Source organism: Larus michahellis, chromosome 5, assembly GCF_964199755.1.
Source record: "Larus michahellis chromosome 5, bLarMic1.1, whole genome shotgun sequence".
In the NCBI taxonomy this organism is placed as follows: domain Eukaryota; kingdom Metazoa; phylum Chordata; class Aves; order Charadriiformes; family Laridae; genus Larus; species Larus michahellis.
Genome location: NC_133900.1, coordinates 33,477,558 through 33,505,212, shown reverse-complemented (window position 1 = coordinate 33,505,212; position 27,655 = coordinate 33,477,558).

Below are 27,655 nucleotides of genomic sequence, written 5' to 3'. Positions count from 1 at the left end.
GCCAAAAAGGCACCTGGTGAGACATATGGGAATGACAGGGTCAGGGAAAAGGGGATTAACAAAGGGAATAAGTGTATGAAATGTAAACTGCAGAGAAGGCTCCATTACACTGAGAAGCATGTCAACAAGAAGAGCGATTTCCAGACCTCCCAGAAGACACTGGAGATACAAGTCAAAGGGCAGGTGGCTGTAATCCAAGTTGGAAAGTATTTTGAAAGGGGAAAAAAACCCTAGTGGTCAAGAGATCTGTGAAACCTGTATCAGAATCAAAAATCATGATGAAGAAAAGGGGAAAGTTGAAGAAAAATAGTGGCATAAGTATTAAAAAAACCCAACCAAATAAAGACAGTTTAAAAAGTTAACTTTGTAATTACTATTTCTTTTCCTTCACACTTAAATATTTCCCAGTCTCCTACTAAGATACTTTGATCTTTTTTACTTTATTTGCAAGTACCTATATGTATTTTCTTATCAACATTTTGTTTCTCGCATTCCACTCTCTCTTCCACTATAATTTGCTCTTTCCAGCCAGCCATGAGAAAAATAAATACAAAGGAAAGCCGAATAACAACATACTTTCCCTAATTTATTGCTATCATTCAATTTGTTCTAGTCCTCTCCCTTTGTCTCTACTTCATTTCCTATATAGAATAACATATCCTTCCTCTCCTCCTGTATTTTCCTTTATTAGTGTGAAAGACTGGAACTTTAAAATAATTGTCTCAAAGCTTGCTTAAGCTTCTACAAATCGACGGCAGGCTTGCAGGCCAATAAGAAGCTTGCTTGTATCTATTTTGCACCTTCTGCAGACCATCCTCCTGCTTGCAAGTCACCACCCAAGACTGCCATCAGCTGAGGAGGGTGTGTTGCTCCCCTCTCACCTGGAAATGGTGTAGGCCCCTGGCTATCAGAGTGGCCAGACCCTGCCTAGCCCAGGGCCCACCCAAGCCTGTGCTGTTAACTCCAAAATTGCTGAAGCACAATGACTGTGCCAAGCACTGCCCAAACAGCAAGGGGCAGGAAAAGCTGATAAGGCAACCATGTAAAATGACAATTAGCTGGGCAAAGGCCACTGTCACGCTGATTGGTGAAGCTACAGACCGACCTGGGCTACCTGGACTATAACTGGTGCAGTGACCCACCACAATTTGGGAATTGTGACGGAGACCCCCACCACCATCAACCACAGATCAATGGGACGCCGCTGAACTTCTGGAGGACTGCCGAGAAGTTGTCAGGCCTGTGGTGTTGATTATACTCTTGCTACGCTCTGTAATACTGCTTCTCTTTTATGCCTTTCCTCTACTTCTGCCTTTATTCTATTGCTTGTCTTAGTGAATTTTGCTGGGGAATAACAATAAACCTGCAAACCTGTAGTGAGCGGCATCTGACCTCGTTTGCATCTTAATTTCACACTTGGAATCATTGCGAACATCTCCCAAGCCAGATCTAGTTGTACCGGGATGTAACAATTAGCTACTACTTTATTTCTAATGCCTATTTCTTTGCCTTTTTCAATAGCCAGAGCCTGCCTCCTAATTTTTGGTCACTCTGCCCTTCTATATCTTTCTCTTTGCATTCTGCAATACAAACACGCATGTATACACACACTGCCTTCTCTCCTTCCCATATATTGCTGCCCCTCCACCACCATATGACCATGATGTCCACTCTCACTGTCTCATCTCCATCCAGCTCTCCTTCGCATGTGAATTCAGACATCCTTCCCTTGAAGAGCCGTGTCTGTAGAGTGAGTCATTCCTCTGAGCCCCTGGCCTGAGCATCTCCCCTGCTTGTCTTGAAGTTATGTTGCACAGACAAGACGGGTTGAGAGAGGAAGGAGTAGCTGGAAATTCGTTAGCTTCCTGACTGATCATGACTCTTGATCCTACTTAGCTCCCACCCTTTCAAATATGGAATAAATGGAAGGAGCAGCCAGTAACTGCAGATCACCATGGTGGTTCATCCACCAGTAGTATCTGAGAGGGGTTTTGTATTTTCAAGAAACCAAGCATCACTAAATAGTAAATGCGACTTTAACTTGGAGAAAAAGATTGGTTTGTTTTTATTTAGAAGTAGAGGGAGAAGAAGAAACATAACCTAGACTCACTCACATCATTAAGTATCTAGATAAGCTCTAGTGTGTTCAGAGAAGTTACTCCAAATGGAGTGCAATTCCACTAGGTGTCCTAAAATCCTCCTTTTTGTTAATGAACACTGTAAGTACTGGGTTATATGTTAGGTGCACTGAAGAAAACTACACATGCATTGAGATACAAGTTGTTGAACATGCAGGATGGCAACAGCTGAAACTGATAACGTGCAGGACCTGACTCATGAAACACGGGAGAAAAAAAAGAGGCAACAAAAGAATCAGCACAGTTCTCTCTTGACAACTTCCTGACAGACTTCCTCAGTGGCAGACAGAGTAATTTATAGAAAAATTATGTACTAATTAGCATTTCATTTTTCTTTGGCATTGTCAGAAATTTAAATATACCTGATATCTGCATAATAATGAGAAACAGCTAATTCCTCTATTACATTTAATTTTCAAGAGCATCACAGAAGTAATTTATTGCCTACTGTGAAAAATATATGGTGGTGGTGACAGGTAGTTGCTTTCCCATTTTCCTTCTACTTGCAGTTTGGTGTTGCACATAATTCATATGGCATTCACATCAATACAGTAAGAAAAAATGGTGTAATAAAGCCAGCTAGCTAGACCTCCTGTGAGATTTCCCCAGTACTGCACCCAGTTCTCCCAAACCAGACAGCTGCTCTCCCTCCCTTCTCAATGTGCCAGAAAGTGCATTAGTGCCTAATTTGTGGTAGGAATTAGAGGCAGGGAAAAGATTTCAAATGAATGAAGCTGGCTTGAATAGGTTTTTCTCCTCCTTCCCAGTATACGTTTTTAGCCCCTCCAAACTTCTGGCTGCTATAATGTCATGTTATTAATTTCCTCTTTTGCAATTTTGGAAGACAAAATATGTAGTAGGTCAGAAAAGAAATATGAGGCCATAACCATGATGTCCTTACTCTACTACTACACACAGTTATATTTTCTTTTCTCCTGGTCCTACTTAAAAGTACTTGCATCAGGCAAAATCTACTTGTGGGAGAGGGAGAGAAAGCGCCCTCCTGCCTATGGAAAGCTTTACTAAAATTCAGCCTAGGTGCCAGGTGGGGTCATGGGGGAAGACGATGGGGAGATTAATCAGGAATGAATTTATTTTTCTTAGAGAGGACTTTGATTTTTAATGTTGAGGAATCTAACTTTTCCTCTTTCTGTCTTTTTACTATTTCTTTCAGTTATAATATATAGGTTGTCTTTAGTTAAATGTCACATTGCATTGAATTCCTGACTCTCACAGACTCCTTTTACAGGGCCATGCTACTCCTTAGATCATCTGTGAGCACACTATATTAATCATATCACATAGCACCACAGACTAAACACAAATGCTGAGATTCCCAAACAAAAGTGATTGATTTGGGCCGCTGGAAGACAGCAAACAGTGTATGCCCAAGTCTCCTGCAATGTTCTGAAAATCTCTGCAAACGATTCTAAATCCCAGCTATAACTTAAATATATAAACTGTTCTCTCTATAGTTTATATATATATATAGAGAGAGAGAGAGGCTGCTATATAGATAGGTAGGAAGTGAATCAAGTCTGGTTAGAAATAATAAGCAAAGACAAAGTAATGGAGCAGAATGGCTTATAGCTCCACTGGGAGCTGCCCAGGAATAAGAAGCACTTAGTACTGGCATGAGGCAGAGACAAAATAATTTTTTTCTATTTAACACTGGTATCCTTCACCTGGATAAGAAGGCAAAAAAGTGCAAATAAAAAAAGACATCAGAATAACAAATAACAGCAGAGAGTCACTCTGGACCTATTCTGAAACAACAGAATACACTTTAAAGAGCAGTAAAACCAATAAAAATCCAGTCATCTTGAAAAAGGAGAGTTTTCGCTGCAATAAAGGCAGTCAATAAAGAAGCTCTCTCATTTAAACATCAAATGTGCATTGTTTTGCAACACCTGTTATTCAGCCATAATAGCTTTCTTAACCTGTCAAAGTGTTTAAGCTGAGGAAAAGAAATGGGCCTCCAGCTGTGCACTTTGGTGGAGAAAGCCTGCGCAAAGCGATATTAGTTTAATGAAATGTGTACAGATTGTAATTGTGGTAATAAGAGGGCAATTCCCCGAGGGGCAGTAGGAAGGCGGTGAGTGCATCCAAGCAGAAAACAGAAGCTGCAGACTGGAGAGAGAGAGACTGATACCCTACGTATGGACTCTCGCTCTCCAACCTGCTTGCTGACTGCACAGCCCTCCAGATCTCCTCCCTGGCAAGACCCAGGACCGCCCCATGCCCCATCCTCACCCATCACCCTGGAGTACTTCCTGGAGAAGAGACCAAAGACATTCTGGCTCTCAACAGTTGAGCCTGCTGGTATCCATAACAGTGTCATAAATACACACAGATACAGAAAAACAGGACACACACCAAAAAAAAAGGCACTGGAGTACCCCAATATGTCTTCCACTGCTCTGCTCTATTAAGCCTGAGACTCTGCAATGAGACTCTGTAAGCTACAAGGCATGTTTTCCTGGGAAAAGAAATTGTCAGAGTCCTGGAAAAATGAGAGAGCACTTAGGGAGGAGATGAGGAAAGAGTAACGTCAAACAACATATAGAACTTTCCCTTCAGTTAAAAAGGAAGGACGAACACTTGCTTCAGCTTGCTTGACCATGTAAGCACAACAAACCCAGTCACACCAGGCAGATTCTTATATGAAACCTGCCAATGCTCAAGTGCATCCCAGGGTTAGTCTAAGAGAAAGTGTCAAAATCAGCAATGCTCATCACAGCAAGTACTATTTACAAGAGCTTTTGAGCTATGAAATCTTTATCAGCTGGGTCTGCTGTAGTAACTTGACAGTGTAATTCAATAAATCCATCCTTACGGTAGTTTAGTCAGCCTAGTGGGTGTCACAGAGATGAGATGAACCAGCTTCCAGGAGTATTTTCGTAAGGAAACATCTCTCTCTGTCTCTCCAGTCTGTGAACAGCTTAGCACCCAGTAAGAGCTAAAGAAGACAGACAGAAGCAAAAACTGCCTTTCTTTTCCATGAATGTGGAAGTATTCAGGAAATAGGGGCAAAAAAAGGACAGCTCAACTCCTTCTAGAATACAGAGATAAAATGTAACTAGAGAAGGCTGAAGAAAGCTGGGAGGGGGGAAGATGTTGGTAGAAAGCTCTGTGATTCAGGCTATTTCATCTTTCTCACCACCTCAGCACTTCATGTGCACAGGGAAAAGGACCAAGGGCCTGGGAAAGCTGCTGCAGGACTGGAAGAAGTGTTTTTGGAATGACAGAAAGAGGATAATTGGGAGGCCAGGAGGATCTGACGAAGCACCAGTGCAGAGATGGAAGGAGACTGAAGACAGACTCTTGAGAGTTATCTCAAGACCTTAGGCTGCTCCTGGATATACTATGGGCTTGTAAATACATATGTATGTGTACAAAAGCAGAAACAAATGAACTCTAGAGTTCCTTTCATTCTTGGGGACAGCATAAGATAACCTCCAGAGGGCTCTTCCTAACTAAATTATTCCAAATTTCTATATAAATGGGGTGGGCGTGGGGTAGGAGCAGAGTTGGAGACAGACGAAGACAGCATTGAAATCAAGGAAGAATGAAATGATCATAAGAAAGGAAGAACTAATTACAAAAAAGTATGAGAGAAAAGGAAAAAAAAATTATGACATTTTAGACTGAGAAAAAACATGAGCACCAAAATCATGGCCCAGAAAAGCATCAAAACAAAGGAAGAGGCAGAAAATGGGAAGTATGTTATTTTATAGGCATAAATGAAGGAGCTGAAAAGAGAAGAAGGAAAAATAGATATCAAGCTAAAGGAAAGTCCAAGTTAAATGCTGTATTTGGAGTTGAGGGTGGGGAGAATTTTCAGCCAAGGTCATGATTCAGGAATAGAAAAATAATGATTCATCCAGTTTCTTCTAGCAGTAACAAGTACTATGCTGCCTTCTCATTCTCAAAATTGTCTTATTTACCAGTGATACACTAGGAAAAAGTCCACAGCTTTATTCGATGGTTTGCAGAATAGTCTTTTTTTCAACATGGGCAACTCACCAATGAGCACTGTATTGCTGTCAATCAGAAAAGCAGCTGAAAAACAGTTTGGAAAGCAACCACTCCTCTGAAAAGGTGAAATTCATGTGAGTGGTGAAACCCATCCTGCCTAACACTGCTCAGAGTGCTACTGACACCCTGTTATAGAAAATGTATCTGCGATAGACAGGAGGGAGAGTATTTCCTACAGCTGCTGCTGGTAAGCACAAAGAGATATTGCAGGCAGCGAGGGAATCTCAACTATTTATTTTAGATACAATTGGAAGGTTAACAAGGGCTATCATTGTTTCAGGCCTTTGCTTTCCAGCTCTGCAACACATTTCTGCTCCTTTTCTACAGGAACAAGCCAGTGCTGCCTGTAGCTATTCAGTGACATTAGCGAGCTGTGGGCCTCTGACAGAACCTGAGGGAAGCTTGTGAGTTTTTTAATTCATTTACCTGGTTGTAAGGAATAGCTTGCAAGATGACAGCTGTAATTAGTTAGGACAATGTTGAGAGCATGGTGACAAGGTTCATCAGACTCAGAGCAACTACAGTTGCCCATGGATAAATCTATGTCACAGATACAGATGTCACAGAGCTCCTTTCTACACGCCTTCAAAACTTCTTCAGCTACAACAACTCTTGATCCAGGCTAACTTGGGTGACACAGCTAGCAAAACATGTGGTGTGAAAGGGACTGGAGAGCAAGGGGGGCATGTAAGGCAGCACTCTGCTTCTCCATCCTGTGTCCCTTTTAATGATGGTTGAGAGAATTGTTCAGACTTCTCCAGCTGAGGCCTCAGTTGTGTTGTAGCACCATCACCTCTCATCAGTCACTTCTCCTTCTAAGCCAGGATGTCACGGAGCACAATGTGACTGATGCAACCTGACACACCATGTCACTATGCCAGGTCTGCCAGCTGGGAAACTGGGGGGGTGGGGAAAAGGAAAAAAAAAAAAGAAGAAAAAATAAGAAGATAGAAGTGAAAAAAACAAACAGGCTTCAGAAAAGGTATTCCTCAGAGTTGCAATGTTTAGGGGAGTTGTTTTGTATTTAAGAAAGGTTGTATTAGCTGCAAAAGCCAAAAACAAAGACCCAGAAGAGGAAAAAAAACACAGACTGGGGACAAATCAGTGACCAAATAGTCTATCAAAAGCCTCCTAGAGGTTCAGGCAGACCTTCCATAGTGAAGGGAGGGACACAACATGGCAGAAAGGTTTCCGTTTCTGTTTTAGAAACCCAACTTTATGGCTTTTACCCTTGCTGAAAAACTGTCCAAGCAAACTGAGCCTTTCCTCAAAGGAAAGATTCATGTCCCTAATGACTGGTCTAAGACACGTGCATCAGATGTGTTCTCATTTTCTGAAGTCAGAAAGCAGAGAAACACACATTTGTTTATCTTTCCCTTGAAAATAGTAAAATAATTTTAATTCAAGACTATGCGTAGTTATGAAAGTAAGTATACAGTCATACAATTCTGCAATACATACATTAATATCAGCTGGGAGAGTAGAAAGACATCTGGAATGCAGCTTTCCCACTGTTGTAGACACCACCATTGCTTCTTCACAGCAAGCTGGTGACGAAGCTATACAAAGCAAGAGGATTTACCTTGTCTCCTCCTATAGTCAGATGTGACTAAAGATCTTATGAGACACAGGAGCTTCAGTTAATGGCATCTCAGCCAAGGCCATTTCTGCCACAGGTGCATGATTTGCCTCAGTCATGATTTAACAAATCTGAGATGGCTACATAGACAAATTTAGCAAAGAAAAGGCACAAACACCTTGGATTAACAGCACCAAGTTAATTTAGAACAACTTACTGTTTTTATTTTCTTTTTCATTTTTCCATTTGTCTCATAACCCAAATAGCAACAACTGGACACTTGCATATAAAAAGTTGCAGCACTATGCAACTGCCCAATTGAAAAAATCAAATAGTGGAATATTCACATCAGTTTCCACTCCAACTTTAGCTAAGCTACATTTTCCATATTGACCGAGATTTTACTAAATTCAGCCCCTGATTTTGAACAAGCAGCTTTTTGACACAAAAAGTGTTGTCACTGTGATGCCAGAGTAATTGTCTGCAGACACAATGCACTACATATATTTGCAATTTAACAAGCATTGTGCCTGCCAATAATCACCAATAGAAAAAGTTTTAGCTAAGTAAGATCAGCCTGAAATTCTGGCACATTACAAGGTATAGTTTTTGTTGCTATTTTCATAGCTAAACGCAAATTTGAATTTGAAAGAAATACCATGTGAGTGCCATTACCTATTCTACTAATTCCTATTCTATCAAGTACCAGACTTAACAAGGGGATTTTCCTGATATTCTAATGCCTTAATTAGCAATATTATTTTTTCAATAACGAAATAGGTAAAAGTTAAATGTTAGCGTCAGCAAAAAAATCACATCTCTTTTTGTCCCTAGATAGTGCTGAAACATACAGTCAGCCTGAATTGTCCTGACTGGGCAGCCCCATACTGGCAGGCAGGCATTGCTCTCTAGTCCTTCTCACTTATCAGTTGGCTTTGGGCAGTTTAGCTGCTGATGCCAATCATTGTCTAGTGACATCTGCCCATCAGCGAGTCTGGCTGTTTGCATCTGTCTTCCAGGGCAATTTTTCTTACCTTAAATGTCAGTTTGTTTAACTATAGTCCAGACACAACTGCCAACTACATGCCATGGTAGCATTTCCAGTAGAAAACAAGAAAAGGGAAAAATCTATTAAACAAAAAAATATTTAATTCTGGCTTAGCCTTAGGCTGCACCATCCTCAGGGACTGACCCAAGCTCCTTGCTGATATCAACGAATTCTTTTTATTGCCTTGTTGGTCCTTTGCTTTAATTGATTTTGTTTTAACATCCGACTGACCGTAATTTGCTGACGACCCACAGGCACCAGGGTGGGCTAGAGATCCTACTATTTCAGTTATGGTGTAGCTCCCTCCTCTTTATTAACAGATTCCTGCCCAGAAGGCATTCACTAGCCTGCTTCAAAAACAAGGTTCTGATTCCATTTCATGGAAGTTATCCAGCTCTCCTTCTAGGTAGACAAAAAGCTTTTTTTACTGGCTTTAATTCCTACCACTGTTGAAGCACTTCAAACTTTAACCATCTGAACAGCATTTCCGACTTCAGTATTAGCTGCACACTACTTTAACATTAAATTCATGTTTGCTGATTTCTTACCTTTGGTATTTGTGGAAGGGCTGAAATATTAGCTCCCAAAAGGTACCACATATTAGCAGAATTACTGGGGGGAAAAACGGCAGGAAAAGGAAAGATCACTGCAGATCTGAAACAGGCCAATACCTTGCAGACCACATTAAGGGCCTTCAGAATTAAAACCACAACCATTAGAAGAGATGCAAACAGCCAAGGGATGTACCCTCTATGTGATAGAGAGCAAAGCCTCCCATGTGGTCCCTTACCCGGGGCATCAGTCAGTCCTGCCATGGAGAACAGGGTGGCCACCCAGCCCCCGGCACTGCCTGGAGATGTCCACTGCCACTGTTAGAGACGGCATTATATGTTGTAATACAAAGCAAAAGTCACTTACATTCACCGTTGTGTTCCTATCTCTTATACAAGTGACTGAGTGATCATACGTGGCCATAACTTTCACTCAGAAGATGAACAGCACAACGAAGCTACAAATATTCAACTGAATTTTCAAATAAGTACAAATGAAAGTTTCTACATTCAGCTTCAGCCCTACATACATTTTAAGGTTTTTTTTGGTAACTATTTTTGCAAATAAACTTATTAACAAGATCAATCACCAAAACTCAGTATGTAATTGCAACTTTTTAAAATAATCAAAAAAATCCTACTTACAAGCTATTGGTAACCAAAATTTACCATTTGGAGAAAAACCACACCCAGCCAGAATAGAATGAATTGAAAACACCTAATGTTCACAGTGATTCTCTCTTAATAAAAGTGGGGAAAATAGTTAAAATGCAGCGACAAAGGAAAAATCTTGCTCATGTATATAAAGTCCAAATATCACCACTTCCCTTGGTTCAGTATAGGACACAAGGCATACCAAAAATACACGACAGAGATTAGAGGCAGTTTGCTTAAAAGAAACTGAAATTCAGATCAGGTTCCAATGTCCAGATATCAGGTCCATCAATGCTATCTTCTTACTCCTTTATCTTTACCGCTGCCCTTGAAGGAGACTGAAGCCAGCAGCCTGGATATGAAATGCTGCCTCTACACAGCCACACAGATTTGTGTTTCAGATTCATTTTCTTCTCTTTCTTTTCTGTTTATGCCTCTCTTACTTTTAATTTCCTCCTTTGTAAAAACCTACACTTTATCTCAAGCTTCTAGCCAGTCAGGTATTTTTTTCTATCTTTCTGTGTATTTAGCACTGGACTGACATGAAAATTAATAAAACATTTGAAAAAACGTGCAGGAACCTATAGATACTACTGAGGCCAGGAGATCCTACTGACAGAGCAGTCTATTAGTGTTATGCAGTTACAAAACTATTCTTCTCAGGTAGGATGACTGGTTTTTAGCTCATTTTGTTAGAAGACCTACACTGCTTAGGCCACAATCCAGAACTACTACTGAGGTCAAAATAAGGAGTAAGGCCCTAGAGGGAGCACTGACTGCCAACACACCTGCCTCTTTACCTTCCTTCTCATTAATCCACACTCTTCTTTCATTCCATTATTTCTGTCACTTCCCAGATTTACTTCACTTTTTTCCTTCAGGAACTTGACTGTCTAAGTTTTCCTTCCCTCATGCTTGCTCCTTTTTGTTTTTTGGGGTTTTTTTTTTTGTTTTTTTTTTGTTTTTTTTTTTTTATGTTCTCTCTCTTATTCCAACAAATACTCCATAGCAGACAGATTCATTCATCTCTAGCACCTTATCTGGTGGAGCATATGTTTCTTTTCTTTGAGGTCAGATTAACTACTCCTCATAAATGGTACAAAGAAGAAATATGTGTTGGCAGCAAGTTCTGCTACTCTTAGCCATCATTTCTGTCCACTGCATTAAGCCAATTTAACATGCTTAAACGTGCCTTTTGTCAACAGCAACAAAAGCAAAAAGCAGCTGAACTCTAGTTAATAAATCATTTTCTGGAGATAGAAACAGCCTGAGAAATACGATGCCAAGCAGTTACTGTGTGTTATTCTTACAGAGACAAAAAATGAGGAGAAAAAGTTTAACCAGCTTTCTGTGATTATAAAAGGTGCTTTCTATATATATCTGTGTGTATACACATTGAACTAGTTTTAAAGAAAAAAAAAAATCACATTAAAGTCCAGTATGTCCCTTTAGACATGGATTCACCCATCCCCAGGTGGTCTTTTTTGCCAATTAGAGAATCAATTCACTGGTCTTTAAATTTGAAACATAAGTCTCTGTCCTGTTAGGCCAGCTCCCAAATCCTGCAACTTTAATGTACATATGCATATATGTGTGTGTATGCATTAAAATAATGTGCAAAACAATACAGCATATAAAACCCTGAAATCACATGACAGGGAACCCCAGCATTTTGCACTAGCTCATAGCTTTCCCTGTGCACAGGAAAGATCCAACAACCATAATAAAAGGAAGTTTAAAAAGTTAAAAAGAAGTCAAGATGTTTTAGAAGTTACTATTTTAAAACCAGAATAATCATTATTTTAATGGCTAGGATGGACCAAATTTAAGTGTAAAGCGAGTGAAAACAATAAAATCCAATTAAGCACCATATTATGATCTGTCATTAATCTGTGCTGGTTATCCAAAAAGATCAGGAAGAAAAAACAGGAAGGATGAAAGGAAGAATGCATTTTTCTTCATCTTTTCTAGCTACCCTATCCTTGTTTCAGATGGTCAGTGTAAGCAATAATGTACAAAATGTGGATTTCATATCAAGACTACTGTTTTACACCTTTTACACCTTGTGCAGGCAAATATTATAGGAATATATTAGAGCCTATGTAGGCCTGGTCAGACAGGCATTACAAGCTCCTGTAAGCTAGGACCCACAGAAGGGCTGACCACACCGTCCCCCTTCCGGAGGGTAGAAGCATAGGTCGGAGTAAGAAGGATTGCTTTCCCCTTGAGCCACAGTCAATCAATGCGAGTATATCACCATCGTGTCACAATCCCTGTGATTCAGAGACTCCTAACAAAGCTCTGAGAGGCATTCACAGAAAACTTAAGTTTCGTCTAAAGACTGATGGGCTGAAATGGAGTTGCTGGTCTTTTCTGCTCAGGCAGATTTCAGCTTTTCGCAGAGTGCACCTGAGAAGTGCATCACTCACTCAACAAGCAGAAGCACAGGGAAACCCTAACATCCAGCCAACTCAGAAGGGGGTTTGCAGCAGCATTTCTCCCAAATTCTTTTAGTGTTTGCATATGGCAGATAATTTCTGGTGGAAAGACATGCATTTTTGAGCCGATGTCATTCTGTAAACATCCTTACTGACCACAAATGAAAGAGACAATGGGGATTTCAGTGCCTCTTACTTGTCCAGTGTCTATGGAATAATTCTTTGTTAAGTTTAATCTTTCTTTCAAAGTAGCATGTGTTTTCCCTCATTCTATTCAGCTAGTGTATGCATGTTTGTAGAGAATGTCAAATTCCTTTGATAGTATAGGTAAGGGAATATTTCAAGATTTGTAAAGAATGAGCACTTATCATAACAATAATGATGTCAAATATAGTTATAGTGAACTTTTCACTCAAGCTAGATTTTTTAAAAATGAAAAATCTTGGAATTGTCGTTAAGAGATTCACCAAATTTTGATTTGAACCATATCTGACAGACACACATGTGACTAGACAATTTATTCCAAGAAAAGAAAAAAAAAAAGCCTCTTTCAAAGTTAATGATTTCCTTTGGGTCTATCTAGCAATCTTATTTAAAAACCTCAATGGAAATTCAAATTCAGAACAAATGCAGAATATTGGATAGTGAGACGTAGAAAAACCAAACCTGTCTCAGCTTTCTACATCAAGACATATAAGCTTCCCTTATTCACTATATCTCTGTACAACAGCTAGCATACAACATGACCATGCAGAAAACCTCATAACCATTATGACATACTGTTTAATTCCAGTGTTATATGTTTAATATGAAAATAATCTATTTTAATATCAAACTATTTATAGTTTCACATACCTTCTCAGTCAATCATTTTCAAGTCCAATTAGAAATTACAGAGTGTGGCGTGGTTTTTGGGGGGGTTGTTTTTAGAGGGTTTTGTGTTTGTTTGGTTTTGGGGTATTTTTTAATGGATGAGTATTAAATAATCTTATACCCCTGTTAAAAATCATCATCGTGATACACATTGCATCTTCCCAGGATGGCACTTTTGTCTGAGTGTTAATCAGCAGATACACCAAACGTATAAACACTGTTTTTGATCATTTCCATTCAATAAAAAATACACTTGTTCAAGTACATTCAAGTACATTCATGCCAAGTAGCTCAAATTGGTCAAGTATGAAGTTACTCTATTTCATTAATTCTCAAAATATAGCTAAAGAAATAAGGCACATGTTGCTACAGTTTTTTTTTCATATGGTGACCTGTGATATGCTACAATCAAAGTATTATTTTCCTTGCAATGTGTGCTGCTAAGAAGGGACACTTCTGGATGCTGTATGAGACAAACCAGTGCACAACCTTCCACACCAGGTTTACCAAAGTGTTTAAAAAGATGAAATGCAGTGGTAGGCCCAAAAACATGCACTTTTTTCACCCCATTTTGAATGCAGCTATAAACAGTGACTCTCAAAAGGAGATGAGAGTAAGGCTTCAAGCACCAGGAATTGTGATTAGATTGACTGTGAGATTAGCCTGCTTATCTCATATCACAATTTTTTTCCCTTTTACGGCAGCTCCAAAATAATTTCCAATACCAGATTTGAAATGCTATCCTGACCAATCATACCAATGTATCTCTAAACCTAATCCCACTTTCTGCACCAGTATAAAAACAGATGGCCACACCTCATTTAATTTAACACCTTTTGCTTTTTTTCTTTCCTTCTGATGACTCTGTGAATCATATCAATTAAGCTAAATCACAGTATTTAAACTGCTATGGAGCCATAAACAACAATCCCTTGGGGTTTTTTTTGTGGTTCTGACCTTTACCAGACTTCATAATTTTAATTTATATATACCTGACCACAAGCTCTCACCTCATCCCCATGAAACCTAATTGGTAAAGGATTACTGTCTCTGGACAGGCTCAGGACCAGCAAACTAAAACACAGGCTCTGCAGTCAGCACACTTTCAAAACAATGGTACATCAGATTTCTATTCTCTACTGCTCACTGTTACCATTATTGAAACCTACAGCAGCCATAAAATAGAAATGCAATGCATTCCATTGAATTTAAACTATAAAATTTTGCAAAAAAAAAAAAAAAAAAAAGAAAATCAGTCTCTTGATTGGGAGACTATTCTTAAATTCTGGAAATGCCTTTGAAGTAACAGGCACTCAAATTCTCATGATGAAATTCCACAGGAATTCTCTGTAGGGATCTGGAGAAAGAAGACTTGATCTGCAGTTGAGATTGCAAAAACTTTCTGCCCAGGAGGGAAATGTTGAGAGCTCATTAAAATTATCAGAGAAATTACCTTCCTGCTAAATGCTAATGCAGCGCATAGGATTGGAAGACATGACCATGGCTGCGTTTTCACATGAACCATCAAACTAACCCAGAGATATGTGAATGTAAACAAAAGAACATTTCCTTTGACTAAGAAAAAATTTATTGTGTTTTTATTCCAGCTTTTTTCCTTAATAATGGCCTTTTAAAACATCATGTTGATTTGGTCAAGATTCTGTCGCATTTCATACAACCAAAGCATTATGTCACTGCAAGGCAAGCATCAGAAAAAGAGAGTTATAAAACCAATATTAATAAAAAAAATAAATCTCTTGATTGACCAGTTAATCAGAGGGGGAAAAAAGTAGAACTCCTAAAAGTTTCAGTAAGGTACAACAGCCATTGCTTGCCTTCAAAGCACCAGAAATTTTTCTAATAAATTTCTAAGACATTTTCTATTTTTTTTTTAATAATAAAGAAAAATATCCCAGAAGTCATTATAAATAAGATTGCTACCCCAGATTGGACCAAATCTTCTGTAGCGTTTCACGTAAATAAAACATTTGATCGAATGCAAGTATCAAATGTGTATAGCCAGGGAAAACAAGAGAATATAGAAACGTTTCTTGTGTGAGGTATATTTTTGAATCGATACATAGACGGTTGCTTAAAATACTTCTACATATGGTAGGCTCTTTGAAGATCAATACAGACAATTCCTAGATAAAAAATAGCCATTGCAGACTTAATGAGAATATATTTGCAGTGAAAGCATGTACAGTTATTTCAAAGCCTACAACAAATAATTTCCCTCTTGAGCATTCAACTGTCTAAAATATTAGCAGGGGAAAAGTGAATAAGACAAATATAGAGATGCCATTTAAAAAAAAAAGAAAGAAGAAAGAAAAAATAAAATACTTTCATAGAGATGGGAAAAATAACCTAGAATTTTTGTAGTCTCTCATGTTAGAAACCTGCAAGTCTGACACAGCTCAGATTTATTAAAAATATTTTGTTTTACCAGTGTAACGTACATGAGAAAACTTAGGTAGATTCAGATAGCTTGTGTCAGAGATGAATTTGGCACTCAGCTTTTGAAATTCAGTTTGCTTAGTAGCGGGGTTCACTTTGTGCTTCCCATGGCTGTAACAGTCTTCATTTACATTTTTACTGCGTTTTGCTACAATTGAATTTGAATTCTAGGTAACATCTAACTTGTGGTTGCAAATCTAGAACTAACTCTGAAAAGAGCATACAAATTTAAATGGCACAAACATGGGTTTTTTTCTGTCCACATCCTTTATTTTCAAACCAATGGGCTCATGCAGAACATATTCCTTCACATGGAGTAGTGGTAAAATAGGCTTCTCACATCAGAAAATAGATGCATGCATGCCAGACATGTTCCAAAGGTATTGTATGTGTATGAGTGAAGACAGATGACTGAAAAACCTGTGCAGGTCTCACAAGGCCACAGCAAACACTGATAAGCTCTCTAAAAATTAGTCAGTGTACAAAGGTACAATAGTTGTGATGTGATATTTAAGCACTGAATATTCTCCCTCTTCCTGAGCATTACAGCTACCCAATGATGCCACTAATCCTATGGTACCTATTTAGTACAATGCAGTAGTGTCACAGTCGATCCAAAAGATCATTCTCAGAGAGCGATTATTAGTTCATGTCTATTACACTCAGGGGTTAATATTCCCCACACAGGAATTTTTCCATATGAGGAGGGGAGTTTTTTTCTGAAATAGAAGGAAATGAGAATTTGGCAAAATCAGAGTTGATGGGAGAAAGAGAATGCCAACAGGTACAGAGAAACCCTTGTATATTATCTCAGCTTTTATGTTCATAGTACTATCAGTGATGTGCAAAGTCCTCTCCTAAAAATATCCTTTTAGAAGCACAGCAAATCTTTTTTTCTGCTGTGTAGGCACCAGGTCCTCAGTAACTGGGTAAGGGGAGGTGGAGTAAGAGGGTAATGTTCTGACGGCATTCAGAGAGCAAATTGACACTGGTTATCTAATCAAACAAAGCTCGTAAGGGCAGCTCAGGGCTCCTAAAATTTTTACCTAGGCAACAGAAAGCTGACATTGCAAACCTCCTGTCAAGGTCGCTAGTTACATCCCATTAGTGAGAGACCATGGCAGGACCAGCCACCACTCACTTCTGCCCATGGGCAGCAGTCATGGTCAGGACTCTCAGAAGGGCCTACAAGAGCATGGCAATGAGAGCTGCATGATCCAGTTCTCCTGAGTCCCATCCAGTTATACCATAAATGCTCCATTTACAGTGCAGCCTTTTCTCATCATCTAGATCCATGCACTGATATTACCAAATTCCATTATTCTCCCCCCCCGCCCCATCCCCTTATTATACATCTCACCCATGAGAAAAGGTGGGAAATGAGGCTCTACACACAAACAGTGTTTAGCTCTGAAGGGAAATCACCCAGTGTGGCTGTTCAGGGGTCTCAGCTAATCTAGATGATTATCCAGACTGACAAAAATTCAGAGCATAAACTTGTACATGCGCATACACAGTTGTATATACATACAAACACAACAAACCGAGTCGCCAAAATCTCTAGCCAAACGGATTCCTGGATCTAACTACTTAACCCTGATAAACCAGCATGTCTCAGGATATCTCCCTCTGTTGCACAAGGACATAAGCAACTCAACACATAGGTTCAGAAATTCAGAAGCTCCAACTTAAACAGATGCGAAGTCATAGGGTGATTTTCCCTGCTGTGGCAACAAAATTACAAGGATTAGCTACAGACATATTGAAAATGTCTATTAGATAAGCAATCTAATAAGCAAACTCCAAAGTTACACTATTTTAGCATTTGTGATGCATTTGGGCTTGCTCTTTAAATATTGTTTCCCTTGTTAGTGATGCAACTTTGTAATAATGTTGAAATAAAATGCACGTGATGGTATTTATGTGCCTAAATGTCTGAACAACAGCAGAATTTCATAACCAGAAACATAATGCCAGCACTTACACCCTCAAGGAATCATAGCTATTGAAAGTTCATTGTTCATAGTTCATTGAAAATTTGTACTATTTATAGCTATAAATGTTGTAAATGAAGTTCACCCAATCAGCTAGAAACAAAAGCCATTAGAAAAAGAGAGCGTTTTATGAGGCAGCACCACTCAGAGCAACTCCAATCTGAAAGGACGTGCAAGAGCACAACATGTGCTCCCATTCCTTGAAAATGCTACATAAATTTGAAACACTGCAAGATAAGAACCACTAGCTGCAGGATTCATTGTGCAACACTTGCAGCCTCCTCAGAGGGTGTGCAGTACACAGACACAGTCCTGCATTACATGTCCTAACTGAGCAAGGCAACTGCTTGCCCTGTGGTACTCACCAAGCCATCCTCTTCATGTGGGAAACCCTACTTTTTGGGGATGCTCAGCTCAGATGACCTCAATTCCTTCATCTTCCCAGGTGTCCTTAGGAAAATACCTGCTCAGATATTTTCAGGTATTTGTCCTTAGAAAAATACCCGCTCAGTTATATATGACCACCCCTCCAATCAAGATTAGCCATATTGCCTGCCATCACAGACTTGTTTCTACAACTCCCATTTTCTAAATTTTGATTTGTAAATTTAGATATCCATTTAAGATTGCAAAATTTCAGGTGCTCCTGATTCAAAGAAACAAGCCAAAGGTGAACCCTTATACCGTTCTTCTGAGCCATTCACCCTCTGTGATTTTGAAAACTCATCCAAAGACTGACAAAAATAATTTTTCCTGAAACTTGGTGTTCCCAAAAGGCTTACAATACTAATGAGAAGCCGTTACTTTTTAATTTTGCTTGTAAAGCACAGGTGAGCAGGTGCACTTTAAAGCATAAAATGAAATATTAGAGGCAATGTATTTCTTACTTATTATCAGAAGGTTTACTGGACTTAAAAGATTTCAGCTCCACATTAGTGGGTATCTTTGTCACTCTCCCTAAAGAGCTGGTAACATTTAGCCAGGCTCTTGGACTAACCTTTAAGATGCTGCTTACAAAGGCATCACAAGGGATACTTCAAGATACACAGGTTGCAAACTTTTCCTTGCTGACGGGGGGAGGAAAGAGAGTAGGAGGGAGAACAGAGCATGCAAAAAGTAATGTTCTTTATTTGTAGTGTATTACATGCAAAAGGCCAGTTAATCTAAACAAGATATACTGTAGATAAATATTTTAAATATGTGTCTTTCTTAGGTATGTCTCTCCAGGCTCTCAGAACATAATATTAAAAACAAAGCAAAAAGTACCACCTTTAGAAACAGGAATAGTCATTAACTGAAGCTAGACAAGATAAAGATTTTTCACAAAGGTTTTTCAGCCTAGCGAGAAATGTGGGAGGTTATAGAGAAGAGATGTCTGTATCTGCAAATCAGATCTAGACAGGGAGGAAAGATCCATCAATCACCTTTCATACAGGGTGTAAGTCTATTTGTTGCTGCATTTTAGTGATTGAACCACTGCTAGATATTCCAGCCATTTTACCTAACTTCACATGAAAAAAAATCTGCCCCCTACAAACATAGTTTTAAAGGCTACCTTTCACTAGAAAGCATATGTTTTCCCACATGGAAAGGTTTGGTTGCTGATGAGAAGCTATGTATTATAAATATAAGCTATTAACTTACCCCTCAGGGCTGGTGGTGGATGTGACACTATTACATCACAATTTACATGGTCAGCATGCCTTACTTTTGAGTAGGCTACGTTAAAGAGAACAAAAAGGTAAGTCTTTAGCTCTTATCAGCCCACAGGGGAAAAAATGCAGGTGTATGTATATCATTAATTGCCTAAGAATCAATAGGATGTTTACTGATCTTGGGGTTTCAACAGCAAGGGGCTTCCTCTCACCAGACATGACCTTATCAAGGAAAACTCCAAAATAAATGCCAGTGTCAATAACATCCCGAAACTCCTGCTTAACAGAAAACGGGATAGGTTTTAAGATATAATCATACAGCAAGCCTCCCAATAGCACAATCACAAGGACAATATGAATCATGAGTTGATTAGTCCACCATTGATGGACCAGACTCAGTCACAGGTCAAAACTTTTTTAAAAGTCTACCTTACAATGTCTAAACTTCTTATTGATATACTGCCTCTAACAAGTCAAACCAAAATCTGACTAACTTTGGATAAGCCAATTCAACTGTTATCTTTGCTGCCAATCCCTGCAGATTCTTCATGCACGTAAATTTGTCCTGTAAAATCCATAAATGTTTTAATGGCACTGAAATCCGCAGAAAGAGAACTCAAATATTCAAACCGTCCCACAAGTTCCAAAATAACAGATGTTTTTCATAATTCAAAACTGCACCAGATTTCAGATATCTGAGTGTGAGGCGGAAAACAGGTGAACAAGTTTCATAGACTGGGAATGAGGCAGATACAGCACAGCAATCAGTAGCAGAAGAGCTACAGGGACATGAGCTGCTCTCAGTCACTTGGATGGTGTTTATGAAACCTCCCAAGCTGACAATTACTATTTGAGAGTTAGGCGTAGAGAGGTACAAAAGATCTGAGCAATCCTCATGTCTCAGACACAAGCATCCATCGCAGTTAACATAAAGGTGGTGACAGGATTCCCTGGACACTTCTGAAAAATCTAAGTGTTTCCATAAGTAAGGAAACAAATGAGGGATTCACTTCAGAACAACCCACTATTTTCCCTCAGCCACAATGACTTCCACATATCTCAGCTCTTCTGCACTTGGTCTTGCCTGCTTCAGACTGTGAGACAAATGACATCACATTCACGGCATTCATTTGTGCTCTGTGATCATCACTCTACACAGGACATCAATTGCTTTTCATTGACTCCCAGAAGAAGAGCATAGCAGATTTTATTTACAAGAAATATTTCCTAGAAGTTCTTTAGAAATAGATTTAGATGACATCAAACATGTAACAGGAAGAACTTATACTATACATTAGTCCCTAGACATACTTTTGTTCATATGCCCATGTTGTCTAACATCATCTGATTTTACTACAGTATTTCAAGTACAAATGAGTTTTTGTCATAATAACTGTCTCTTTAAACAACGATTTGTGATACTGATATTTCACATATTTCTCCTGAACAGTTATCCACGCCATTTTATAAAGTCCTCAAATGTTTGCTACGGAGCAAGCTCCAGTGTTGCTCTTTCCAAGGCACAGTCAGGTCTTATAAAACTGGTACTGTTGGAAGGCATTCATCAAGCAGGCACACACAAAAAAAAAAAAAAAAAAAAAAAGTGCAGTGATGTGTTACTGGTGCAAGTGTCAGCTCCTCCTTGGAGCTACAAAAGTCATTTTACCCCTTTCCTTAGCACTTATTAACAAGGCAGGTCAGTCTGAGCATTCCTACTTAGTATCAATGGGCAGTGCAGTAATTGTCCAAAAAGGCAAGCTAACAAGCAACAGGGAGCAACACAATTATAACTACAGACACATGTGAAGCAGAATCTGGGCACAAGTTATGGCTGCAGTCCTGCACGGATCAGACATTGTTCAATGTCATGATTTTTTTTAAAGTCAAAGACTGAGGAAACATCCCAGGTAATTTGAGTACAGAGAAGAGTATGAAGAAGGTGACTATATATTATTCATGAAAAGACCAAACTTTTGAAAACAAACAGGGACAATGTCTACACACTGTCATTGTACCAATATCTAAAAATCTCACTGTCATCCAGATTACTTCACAAAAATCAGTTTGAAGCACCTGAGCTGTTTATGTGCAGCTTTCTAGCATTGCTCCTTTTGTAAAACACGTTTACATGCTGATTTGACTTGTATGACCTAGAGCAATTGGCTTGCCCACACTAGCTACTGCTGTAGCCAGGGTGGGAAGAAAGATGCCACGCACAGCACCTGTTTTTTTGCTACTGAGTGACTCAGTTTGTCTGATCTGTGATCTAGGCAAGACATACAGCATGTATGTCTCCTGGCAGCAAGATTCTGGCATGTTCCTCCACTACAGAGAGACAGCCTTCATACATCCCCCTGGTGTGGAAGATTTGTTTTACAGCAACATTAATGATGTCTGCTCTTCTCTGTTAAGGATAATTTCCTAGACTGCTTTCTCATGAAGGATATAATCTTAATTCCCTAGCTTTTTCCTTAAAATGCAAAATTATTCCTAGTCCTTCCTGGTTAGGATGCAGAACAGCTTTGGTCTGTGAATCCCTCTGTTTTCCTGTGGCCTGTTTGTTGGATGCTGTCTCAATAGCTATTTTAAAATTCATGGTCCAAATACCAATAGGCTGCCTTGAGTTCCATCAGCCACCACAGTACCAAAACACAGCAAAGGACAAGTCAGTGACATGGGAAGCAGCAGTTTTGGAGGGCTAGCCCCAGAGCTGCAAGCAAAGGATTACTGTGCTCTACTACCAGCTCTAACACCATTTGTCTCTCTCCAGGATCAACACAATATTTCTGCCTTGGGTCTTCTGGATCAGGTTTACTGAGAAAGCCCAAAAAGCCACCACCGACCTCAACACCATGTCCCAGCAACAGAAATTCTGCCCCGAGTCAGGTTAGGACATGAAAGTTGGCTGAAGACCCTGACCAGAGTCTGGGAGGTATTCAGTTTCCTACCATGGCCCTGAGCAGTGGCAATCATTTTGTGTACCCCTTGCACAGGGATTCATCAAGGCTTTACCTTATACTCATGTATGGATTGTGCTGCAATAATAGCGAATCAGTCTGCAAGTCACATTAAAAAAAAAAAAAACCAAAAAAAACCCCAAAAAAACCCAACAAGGAACTTGAACAGGACATGCTGATTGCCTACCTTAAAGAAAAAAGGTGTGTGTCCCACCCAAAAAAATCCACAAACCAAAATCTATAGCAGTCCCATGCTTTCAGCTTCCCCAGGGGACAGGAATTGGCTGAGTGCAGAAAAGAAAGATGACAACACCATTTAGAAAATTAAGAGTCCAGAATATGTTTCTCAAACTGCGTTTAAGCATCTTTAATGTCCAAGAAAGTCAATATAGGCTAGCTGGACAGAAAACAAAAAGAAAAAAAAAGGAATAAAACCTTGGAAAGCGTAATAGAAAAGAAGTTGTCAGAAAACAGCAGGGAATAAAACAAAAGACGTTTTCATCAAGGAACACGGCACACTGAAGGGAACAACAAGAGAGAAGCCAGGGACAGCATACTGTGACAGGACACAGAACAGGCTAAGAGAAGCAAAGCACATTTATGTGGAAAGCTTTATTAGAAGAGAGGTTGCCGTGACTGGGGAACTGATCAAAAGGCTGCATGTCAATACAACAGAGCTTAAACATGTTAGTGTTGCAACTTAGGGAAAAAAAGAGGATCTATGGCCTCTGGAAGGAAGGGCAGGCCACTCAAGACGACTACAAAGAGGTAGTTAAGCTATGTAGGGAAAAAATCAGGAGGGCCAAAGCCCAGCTAGAGCTAAACCTCGCTTCTGTTGTCAAGGACAACAAAAAAAGCTTCTGTAAATATATTAGCAATAGGAAGAGGACTAAGGATTATCTCTGTCCTCTAGTAGATGGGGCCGGCAACATAGTGACCAAGGATGAGGAAAAGGCTGAGGTACTTAATGAAGTCTTTGCCTCAGTCTTCAGCAGTAGGACCAGTTGTTCCCTGAGCACCCAGACCCCTGAACTAGAAGACAGGGATGGGGAGCAGAATGAAGCCCCCGCAATCCAAAGGGAAATGGTGAGGGACCTGCTTCAGCACCTGGAGGTGCACAAATCTATGGGGCCGGATGGGATCCACCCAAGGGTATTGAAAGAGCTGGCGGAGGTGCTCGCCAGGCCACTTGGTATCATTTATGAGCAGTCCTGGACAACCGGGGAGATCCCAGCTGACTGGAGGTTAGCAAATGTGACACCCATCCACAAGAAGGGCCGGAAGGAGGATCCGGGGAACTACAGGCCAGTCAGTCTGACCTCGGTGCCTGGGAAGGTCATGGAACAGATCCTCCTCAGTGCCATTACACGGCACATGCAGGAGAACAGGGTGATCAGGCCCAGTCAGCATGGGTTTGTGAAGGGCAGGTCATGCCTATCAAACCTAATATCCTTCTATGATAAGGTGACCCACTTAGTGGATGAGGGAAAAGCTGTGGATGTTATCTACTTGGATTTTTGCAAAGCTTTTGACACTGTTTCCCACAGCATTCTCCTGGAGAAACTGGCTGCTCATGGCCTGGACAGGTGTACTCTTCGCTGGGTAAAAAACTGGCTGGATGGCCGTGCCCAGAGAGTGGTGGTAAATGGAGTTAAATCCAGTTGGTGTCCAGTCACAAGTGGTGTCCCCCAGGGTTCGGTGCTGGGGCCGGTTCTCTTTAATATCTTTATCAATGATCTGGATGAAGGGATTGAATGCACCCTCAGTAAGTTCGCAGATGACACTAAGCTGTGCGGGCGTGTTGATCTGCTTGAGGGTAGGTTGGCTCTGCAGAGGGATCTGGACAGGCTGGACCGATGGGCTGAGACCAATGGTATGAGGTTCAACAAGGCCAAGTGCCGGGTCCTGCACTTGGGTCACAACAACCCCATGCAGTGCTACAGGATTGGGGCAGAATGGCTTGAAAGCAGCTCGACAGAAAAGGACTTGGGAGTGTTGGTTGACAGCCGGCTGAATATGAGCCAGCAGTGTGCCCAGGTGGCCAAGAAGGCCAACAGCATCCTAGCCTGTATCAGGAATAGTGTGGTGAGCCGGACTAGGGAAGTGATCATCCCCCTGTACTCGGCACTGGTGAGGCCCCACCTCGAGTACTGCGTTCAGTTTTGGGCCCCTCGCTACAAGAGGGACATTGAGGTGTTGGAGCGTGTCCAGAGAAGGGCTACAAAGCTGGTGAGGGGCCTGGAGGACAAACCTTATGAAGAACGACTGAGGGAGCTGGGGTTGTTTAGCCTGGAGAAGAGGAGGCTGAGGGGAGACCTTATCACCCTCTACAACTACCTGAAAGGAGGTTGTAGAGAGATGGGGGCTGACCTCTTCTCCCTGGTGACAAGTGATAGGACGAGGGGAAACGGGTTCAAGTTACGTCAGGGGAGGTTTAGATTAGATATTAGGAGACATTTTTTCACTGAAAGGGTTATTAAACATTGGAATAGGCTGCCCAGGGAGGTGGTGGATTCACCATCTCTGGAGGTGTTTAAAAAAAGGGTAGATGGGGCACTGAGGGACATGGTTTAGAAGTGGCTCTTGTCAGGGTAGGCTAAAGGTTGGACTCGATGATCTTAAAGGTCCCTTCCAACCTCAACAATTCTATGATTCTATGATTCTATGTTTGGTCTGAACAGTACCTGGAACACAAATTATAATGTACTGGATGTAAATCAGCCCAGGGAGGGAAACAGTGAAATGGGTCTTATTCCAAACTGAGAACAGCCACTGTAACAGAGGTGTGGTCCGAGAAGAAACAAAAGACTAATAATAAGTAGGTATATTATGTAAGAAATGTGATGAAGATCAGTTACTTACAATGCACAGAAACACACACCTCTTTTCTTTAAGGTAGGCAATTGGCATGTCCTATTCCATTCTACAAGGTACTGCACACCATCAGTATGAAATTTAGCATACAAGGCAGCACTACAGAAGGTAGTGGAAACCAGACATACCAAGTCCTATGTCCTAGTCTACTTGATTTAATGTACTAAATAGGAAGGCATTCCTATTACTCCCTGTTTAATGCTTTACAGAATGAAATATCACAATGCAGCTGGATATTTTAGGTTAGACCCTCAGCTGGCATAAGTAGCTGCAGCCTCACTGAAACCTGTAAATTTTAAATAGTATTCCCCCTCCCTCATGTCTTTGGAAGGAAATAGCTGAGTTGCAGTTTGAATGTTTGGCACCTCATTCAAAACTTCCTGGTCAACTTGGCCTAGAGATATGCTTTCTTTTTCTCTTGGCATGCTAAGTATCCTGCTTCACAGACAATTAAGTACTTCATCTGCAGCTGACTCTGAACCTGGTCAGCCTTCTATATTAAAAATCATTCTTGTAACTCCACACACACACACTGTGTAATGACTGAATGTTATAAAACAGTGGCTGCTTTGAAGGTGAAAAAGCAAACAGAACTGACTCAATCCATCCACTCATTTTCCCATTCAATATGATTAACTGGCTGAGTCAAACTTCTTTACCTTTTTTCAAAGGCTTGCAGTGACAAGGATTATCACTACTGAGACACTCCAAAAATTATTAAGCATTTATTACTGCTCCCTAAACCCAAATCCACTCTTTTACCACATCTTCATCCCACACACGTATGTATCTGCTAGCATTCTTGCTGGACTAAGGCTACAGTATGCCTTTGCATTATAGCAACCACATCCTGACTTACAGTTATCAGGCAAGCAAGACACGCAAAGGCATAATAGCTTTAAAGCATCAAAGTATCAGTAAAGAAAAACTCCAAAATCATTTTCCCCATAAGCAGCTGACAGTAGCTTCTGTGAAACTAACGACATCTTTGTGTCTCTCCAACCAGTTAATTTTGGATGGAGTTGGATTGACTTTTTTTTTTCCCCTCTGCATAGTGGTTCATCGCCCCAGTTAGAAACAAAAATTAGCCACAACCATGGAATAGACAACTCCTTTTACAGAAATCTTCTAAGTTGGTTTGTATTTGCCTTGTGAATATTGAGGGCCCTAAATAAAATGAAAGGGAAAAAATAAATAGAGTATTTCTCCACGAACAGCAGCAATTCATTACCAAGCAATTAGCTTAGTAATAAGTTCCCATTTCTCAGTTTGGGAAATTTCCATGAATATTGGTAATATAATTATGATAAAGGTTGAAGGCATACTACAGTACTCAACTGCTAATGGTCCACAAACAGTTTGTCTTCTCATGACAGACAGGAGAGGCTCTAATTACACTGAACATTTCAAGGAAAGATTGAATGTTTGCCAGACAACTCTCCATTGATTGCCTTTAAAGCATAGTACTGGACTCCTGAAGGGAAAATACAGATTCTTGGCTCCAGGTAATTAACTCTCATGCTGTTCTCTTCTTAAACCCTAATGAAGCCCCCTTGAAGTCTTCATTACCAAAGGGTATTTGTTAATAAAAAAAGCTGAGAGCCAGCCAAAGGTCCTATTTCCCCCTCCTTCTCTATGAATTCCCCTTTATTATACATTTCTCAGGACTCAGTACTGTTTTTGAAGTGAGCATGATGGCCCGAAAAGTGCAAAGGGTGGGGGGATACCTAATGAGACAGACAAAGCGGGAATGAGGAAAAAGGTGGGACCTTCTGAAGAGAGACTTAAATGAGAAAATGCAGGTGTTTGACAGAGGAAAGAGGAGGAGGAAAGGGAAGGCAGAGCCGTATCAATATTTTGTGAAATGGCATTACCATGACATTAAACTGATGAAGGAAAAAGAGAAAATCTTTAGGAAATGCAGCAACTCAGCAGCTGAATCTCAGGGAGATACAACATTTCTCGGAGACAGTAAATAAACTAAGTCTGTATTTCATAAGGTAAGGAATAAGATTCCTGACTGATACTGGTGGCAGAGCTTCCAGGAGGCATTTGCTCAGATATTTAAAGTGCTCAGTGTATCCAGCAGGACTCCCCACAACAAAGACTCCAATCCAAGAACAGTGAAACCCCTTGCTCCAGCCACAAATAAATACTGTTGAGACAGCTGAGTTATATTGGCTACCTAAGGGAATGTGATCCATTTTATTGGCTCTACTGATGACAAAGTCTTTGGACTGCACTGACTTGGTGGCAATATCACAATGTATCCTACTCCTATCCAACAAAGCACCAGGGTGCTTTTCTACAAGGTTCCAGTGAAGTCACCTGAAAAACAAGTTTGGGATGATCTCTTAATTCCCAAGACAAACGTACAAGCATTTGCATAAAAAAAGTTC